This window comes from Arachis hypogaea, chromosome 3, assembly GCF_003086295.3.
Source record: "Arachis hypogaea cultivar Tifrunner chromosome 3, arahy.Tifrunner.gnm2.J5K5, whole genome shotgun sequence".
Lineage (NCBI taxonomy): Eukaryota > Viridiplantae > Streptophyta > Magnoliopsida > Fabales > Fabaceae > Arachis > Arachis hypogaea.
The window spans coordinates 113,674,880-113,682,697 of NC_092038.1; the positions used below are offsets into that span (position 1 = coordinate 113,674,880).

General features: G+C 38.4%; 1 non-coding gene across 1 annotated transcript; it reads right to left on the bottom strand.

Annotated features, from left to right (window-relative positions):
* Positions 1 to 6,945: 6,945 nt before the first annotated feature.
* LOC112793807 (small nucleolar RNA R71) lies at positions 6,946 to 7,053 on the bottom strand. Its single transcript, XR_003198499.1, has one exon. It is a non-coding gene; the product is annotated as a small nucleolar RNA R71 (small nucleolar RNA).
* Positions 7,054 to 7,818: the final 765 nt, after the last annotated feature.

A 7,818-nucleotide genomic window follows, 5' to 3' on the forward strand; every position in this document is an offset into this window, starting at 1 on the left:
TAAAGCCTTGGATGTCCAGCCTTAGCTGTGTCATCCTTTTTGGAGGGTAAAATTGATTTAGGAATTTGTCTGATAACTGTCTCCATGTTTTTATGCTTGCTGTGGGTTGGTTATTCAACCACCTCTTAGCTTGATCTTTTACAGCAAATGGAAACAGTAATAATCTGTAGACATCCTGATCCACCTCTTTATCACGTACTGTGTCAGCAATTTGTAAGAACTGTACCAGAAACTCAGTAGGTTCTTCCTGTGGAAGACCGAAATACTGGCAATTTTGCTGCACCATGATAATGAGTTGAGGGTTTAGCTCAAAGCTGCTTGCTTCAATGGGAGGTATACAGATGCAACTCCCATATGCAGCTGTAATGGGGTTAGCATATGACCCCAGAGTCCTTCTGGACTGCTCAATTCCACTTAGGTCCATGATGGAGAAAGGGAAATGATATGGATTCACAAGTAAAGTATAAAATATTTTTTTTTGTTTTTAATTAAAAATGACCGAAAATAATAAAATAAATAGAAAAGAAAATAAAATAAAATTTCGAAAACTAAAAAAAAAAATAAAATCAAAGAAAATTGAAAACTAAATCAATTAATTAGTTAAAAAGATTTTGGAATTAGCAATTAAAAAGATATGATTGAAAAGATATGATTTTAAAAACTAATGCAAAAATTTTGAAGATTTAAAGGAAAACACAAAGAAGACACCAAACTTAGAAATTTTTAAAGATTAAGAAAGGACTAAGAACATGCAAATTCGAAAAATAAAAAGAAAAGAAAAGCATGCAATTGACACCAAACTTAAAATATGAAACTAAACTCAAATAAAAGACTCTAAACCAACAAAAATAGAACAGTCCTAATCTAAGCAACAAGATAAACCGTCAGTTGTCCAAACTCGAACAATCCCCGGCAACGGCGCCAAAAACTTGGTGCACGAAATTGCAATCACACTTTTGTAATTCCGCACAACTAACCAACAAGTGCACTGGGTCGTCCAAGTAATACCTTACGTGAGTAAGGGTCGATCCCACGGAGATTGTCGGCTTGAAGCAAGCTATGGTTATCTTGTAACTCTTAGTCAGGATATCAATAATTCTCAGGTTTAATTGTAAAAAGTAGAAGAACATGAAATAAATACTTGTTTTGCAGTAATGGAGAACAGGTTGAGATTTTGGAGATGCTCTATCTTCTGAACCTCTGCTTTCCTACTGTCTTCTTCTTCATACACGTAAGGCTCCTTCCATGGCAAGCTGTATGTAGGGTTTCACCGTTGTCAATGGCTACCTCCCATCCTCTCAGTGAAAATGTTCAACGCGCTCTATCACAGCATGGCTAATCATCTGTCGGTTCTCAATCAGGTTGGAATAGAATCCAGTGATTCTTTTGCGTCTGTCACTAACGCCCAGCCCTCAGGAGTTTAAAGCTCATCACAGTTATTCAGTCCTTGAATCCTACTCAGAATACCACAGACAAGGTTTAGACCTTCTGGATTCTCTTGAATGCCGCCATCAATTCTAGCTTATACCACGAAGATTCTGATTAAGGAATCCAAGAGATATTCACTCAATTTAACGTAGAACGGAGGTGGTTGTCAGTCACACGTTCATAGGTGAGAATGATGATGAGTGTCACGGATCATCACATTCATCAAGTTGAGGAACAAGTGATATCTTAGAATAAAAGCAAGCGTGATTGAATGAAAAACAGTAGTAATTGCATTAATCCATCAAGACACAGCAGAGCTTCTCACCCCCAACCATAGGGTTTAGAGACTCATGCCGTAGAAGATACAATAAGAAACGTGTAATGTGTCATGAGGTCCAGATACAATGCAAAGAGATCCTATTTATAGTGAACTAGTAACCTAGGATATACAGAAATGAGTAAATGATGTAAAAATCCACTTCTGGGGTCCACTGAGTGTGTGCTTGGGCTGAGCATTGAAGCTTTCATGTGTAGAGACTTTTTCTCGAGTTAAACACCAGCTTTTGTGCCAGTTTGGGCATTTAACTCCAACTTTTGTGCCAGTTCCGGCGTTAAACGCTGGGAATTCTGAAGCTGGTTTGGAACGCCGGTTTGGGCCATCAATTCTTGGGCAAAGTATAAACTATTATATATTGCTGGAAAGCCCAGGATGTCTGCTTTCCAACGCAATTGAGAACTCACCAATTGGGCTTCTGTAGCTCCAGAAAATCCACTTCGAGTACAGGGAGGTCAGAATCCAACAGCATCTGCAGTCCTTTTTCAGCCTCTGAATAAGATTTTTGCTCAGGTCCCTCAATTTCAGCCAGAAAATTACCTGAAATAATAGAAAAACACACAAACTCATAGTAAAGCCCAGAAAAGTAAATTTTAAATAAAAACTAATAAAAACATACTAAAAACTAACTAAAATGTACTAAAAACATACTAAAAACAGTGCCAAAAAGCGTATAAATTATCCGCTCATCAACCAGTAAGAATTTTCTTTTTCTTTCATGAAGGCAATGGGTTAGACTATGAGCTTAGTCTAAGTAGTTATGATTTAAACACTTGGTTCTATTGTTTGGGCTGCACAAATGGTTTTTGGGCCTGCTACACTAACATATGGATCAAACACAAATTGAAATTTTAACCCAACAAAATATAATGTTTGTTATCATCATTTATTTTATTATTTACTAAACTCAACAATCTCTCCCTTGTTGACAAACATTATTCGAAATAGAAATAAAGGGAATAAAATATATGATTCAGATTAGAGACTTCCCTTTGATGATACCATTTCAAATGTTGATCTGCTTCTCCTTTCTCTCAAAAGAGATACTCCCCCTTTATGTGAGCTTCTCCACAAATAAAACACATGTCATACTGATGAGCGGATAATTTGTACGCTTTTTGGCATTGTTTTTAGTATGTTTTTAGTATGATCTAGTTAGTTTTTAGTACATTTTTATTAGTTTTTAGTTAAAATTCACTTTTCTGGACTTTACTATGAGTTTGTGTGTTTTTCTGTGTTTTCAGGTATTTTCTGGCTGAAATTGAGGGACCTGAGCAAAAATCTGATTCAGAGACTAAAAAGGACTGCAGATGCTGTTGGATTCTGACCTCCCTGCACTCGAAGTAGATTTTCTGGAGCTACAGAAGCCCAATTGTCGCGCTCTCAACGGCGTTGGAAAGTAGACATTCTGGGCTTTCCAGCAATATATGATAGTCCATACTTTGTCCAAGATTTGATGGCCCAAACCGGCGCTCAAAGTCACCCTCAGAATTCCCAGCGTTAAACGCCGGAACTGGCACCAAAGTGGGAGTTAAACGCCCAAACTGGCACAAAAGCTGGCGTTTAACTCCAAGAAGAGTCTCTACACGAAAATGCTTCAATGCTCAGCCCAAGCACACACCAAGTGGGCCCGGAAGTGGATTTTTATGTCATTTACTCATCTCTGTAAACCATAGGCTACTAGTTCTCTATAAGTAGGACCTTTTACTATTGTATTTTCATCTTTGGACATCTAGTTCTTAGATCATATCGGGGTAGTTATCTTTGTTCTGATGCTATCTTAGATCATTGGGAGGCTGGCCATTCGGCCATGCCTAGACCTTGTTCTTATGTATTTTCAACGGTGGAGTTTCTACACACCATAGATTAAGGTGTGGAGCTCTGCTGTACCTCGAGTATTAATGCAATTACTATTGTTCTTCTATTCAATTTCGCTTGTTCTTGTTCTAAGATACCACTTGTTCTTCAACTTGATGAATGTGATGATCCGTGACACTCATCATCATTCTCACCTATGAACGTGTGACTGACAACCACCTCCGTTCTACCTTAGATTGGGTGAATATCTCTTGGATTCCTGATACACGATGCATGGTTGATCGCCTGACAACCGAGTGCTCACCTGACAAACGAGCCAGCCATTCCGTGAGATCAGAGTCTTCGGGGTATAGGCTAGAACTGATGGCGGCATTCAAGAGAATCCGGAAGGTCTAACCTTGTCTGTGGTATTCTGAGTAGGATTCAATGACTGAATGACTGTGACGTGCTTCAAACTCCTGAAGGCGTAGCGTTAGTGACAGACGCAAAAGAATCACTGGATTCTATTCCGGCCTGATTGAGAACCGACAGATGGATAGCCGTACCGTGACAGGGTGCGTTGAACATTTCCACTGAGAGGATGGGAGGTAGCCACTGACAACGGTGAAACCCTTGCATAAGCTTGCCATGGAAAGGAGTAAGAAGGATTGGATGAAGACAGTAGGAAAGCAGAGAGACGGAAGGGACAAGCATCTTCATACGCTTATTTGAAATTCCCACCAATGAATTACATAAGTATCTTTATCTTTATCTTTATGTTTTATTCGTATATCACCCATATCAATTTGAGTTTGCCTGTCTAAGATTTACAAGGTGACCATAGCTTGCTTCATATCAACAATCTCTGTGGGATCGACCCTTACTCGCGTAAGGTTTATTACTTGGACGACCCAGTACACTTGCTGGTTAGTTGTGCGAAGTTGTGTTTATGCCATGGTATTGAACACCAAGTTTTTGGATTCATTACCGGGGATTATTTGAGTTGTGAAAAGTATTGATCACAATTTCGTGCACCAAGTTTTTGGCGCCGTTGCCGGGGAATTAAATGTCCTAACTACAGTTTCGCATTTGTTCCCTGCAATAACAGTGCCAAGTTTTGATCCGGCAACAACACCAAGTTTTTGGCACCGTTGCCGAGGATTGTTCGAGTTTTCGGCAAGCTTTTGGTCCGGTAACATCAGTGCCAAATTTCTGATCCGGCAACAGCACCAAGTTTTTGGCGCCGTTGCCGGGGATTGTTCGAGTATGGACAAATGACGGTTCATCTTGTTGCTTAGATTAGGTATTTTTTTCAGAATTCTTGAAGATGAATTCTAGAGTTTCATGATGATTTGTTGAAGTCTGGCTGGCTGTGAAGCCATGTCTAATTTCATTGGACCGAGGTTTCAACTTATCATCACAAGAGCATGTTGATTTCTATCAATCTTGCTGTTGGAGCAGTGATCTGCTAAGGCTTGGCTGGCCATTGACCATGTCTATTGTTTTGGACCGAAGCTTTCTTTGAAAGCTTGGCTGGCTGTGAAGCCATGTCTAATTCCTGGACCGGAGTCTTAGACTAAACATTGCATGATTCCTGGAATTCTCATTAAGAATTTTGATACCTTTTTCCACTTTATTTTCGAAAAAAAAAACCAAAAATATTATATGTTTCTCGTTTGAGTCTAGTGTCTCATTTTAAGTTTGGTGTCAATTGCATGCATTCATGTGTCTTAAGGATCTTCAAGTAATTCTTGATGATTTCTTACTCTGACCTTTGAATTCTCTTGACTTGAGTGTTTATGTGTCTCATATGCATTCTCATTAGTGTCAGTAGTATACAAACTGCTAAGTTTGGTGTCTTGCATGCATTGTTATTTGATTTTAGTTGCATTTTGATTATTCCTCACTATTAAAAATCCAAAAATATTTTTAATTTGTGTCTTTTCAAGTCAATAATACAGAGAATTGAAGATTCAGAACATACAGCAGAGGAATTACACAGAAAAAGCTAGGCGTTCAAAACGCCCAGTGAAGAAGGACAGACTGGCGTTTAAACGCCAGCCAGGGTGCCTGGTTGGGCGTTTAACGCCCAAAAGGGTAGATTTTTGGGCGTTAAACGCCAGAATGTGCACCATTCTGGGCGTTTAATGCCAGGATGGCACAAGAAGGAAGATTTTGTTTTTAATGCAATTTTTTTTCAAGTTTTCAAAATTTTTCAAAATCAAATCTTTTTCAAATCATATCTTTTCAATCATATGTTTTCAAAATCAATTTCTTTCCTTTTTCAAAGATACTTGCTATCAATTAATGATTTGATTCAACATTTCAAGTATGTTGCCTTTTCTGTTGAGAAAGGTTTAATGTTTGAATCATATCTTTTCTTGATAGCCAAGTTATCAATTTTTAAAATCAAATCTTTTTAAAAAATGTTTTTCAAATCATATCTTCTCAATCACATCTTTTTTAAAAACCAATCATATCTTCTTAACCAAATCTTTTTCAAAATAGCTTTCAATCAAATCTTTTTGATTTCTAATTTCAAAATCTTTTTCAAAAATCACTTTCTTTCTTTCCCACTTTTATTTTCGAAAATCAAATTAGTGTTTTTTTCAAAATGTTTTCAAAATCTTTTACTTAATTTTCGAAAATTACTTCTCTTCTTCTCACATCCTTCTATTTATGGACTAACACTATTCCTTAATGCAAAATTCGAACTCCATCTTCTTTGATAAAGTTCGAATTTTCTACTTCTGCCTTCTAATTTTCTTTTCCTCTGACTCCTCAAGGAATCTCTATACTGTGACATAGAGGATTCCACATTTTCTTGTTCTCTTCTCTTTCATATGAGCAGGAGCAAAGACAAAAGCATTCTTGTTGAGGCTGACCCTGAACCTGAAAGGACCTTGAAGCGAAAGCTAAGAGAAGCTAAGGCACAACTCTCTGTAGAGGACCTAACCGAATTCTTCAAAGAAGAAGAACACATGGCAGCCGAAAACAACAACAATGCCAACAATGCAAGGAAGGTGCTGGGTGACTTTACTGCACCTACTCCCGACTTCTATGGGAGAAGCATCTCTATCCCTGCCATTGGAGCAAACAACTTTGAGCTTAAGCCTCAATTAGTTTCTCTAATGCAACAGAATTGCAAGTTCCATGGACTTCCATTGGAAGATCCTCATCAGTTTTTAGCTGAGTTCTTGCAAATCTGTGATACTGTCAAGACTAATGGGGTTGACCCTAAGGTCTACAGACTTATGCTATTCCCTTTTGCTGTAAGAGACAGAGCTAGGACATGGTTGGACTCACAACCTAAAGAAAGCCTGAACTCTTGGGAAAAGCTAGTCAATGCCTTCTTGGCAAAGTTCTTTCCACCTCAAAAATTGAGTAAGCTTAGAGTGGAAGTCCAAATCTTCAAACAGAAGGAAGGAGAATCCCTCTATGAAGCTTGGGAAAGATACAAACAATTAATCAGAAAGTGTCCCTCTGATATGCTTTCTGAATGGAGCATCATAGGTATTTTCTATGATGGTCTCTCTGAACTATCCAAGATGTCTTTGGATAGCTCTGCTGGAGGATCTCTTCATCTGAAGAAGACGCCTACAGAAGCTCAAGAACTAATTGAAATGGTTGCAAATAACCAATTCATGTACACTTCTGAAAGGAATCCTATGAGTAATGGGACTAATCAGAAGAAAGGAGTTCTTGAGATTGACACTCTGAATTCCATATTGGCTCAGAACAAAATATTGACTCAACAGGTCAATATGATTTCTCAAAGTCTGTCTGGAATGCAAAATGCACCAAGCAGTACTAAGGAAGCTTCATCTGAAGAAGAAGCTTATGATCCTGAGAACCCTTCAATGGAAGAGGTGAATTACATGGGAGAACCCTATGGAAACACCTATAATCCTTCATGGAGAAATCATCCAAATCTCTCATGGAAGGATCAACAGAGACCTCAACAAGGTTTCAACAACAATAATGGTGGAAGAAACAGGTTTAGCAATAGCAAGCCTTTTCCATCATCTTCTCAGCAACAGACAGAGAGTTCTAAGCAGAACACCTCTGACTTAGCAACCATGGTCTCTGATCTAATCAAAACCACTCAAAGTTTCATGACTGAAACAAAGTCCTCCATTAGAAATTTGGAGGCACAAGTGGGTCAGCTGAGCAAGAAAATTACTGAACTCCCTCCTAGTACTCTTCCAAGCAATACAGAAGAAAATCCAAAAGGAGAGTGCAAAGCTATCAACATGGCC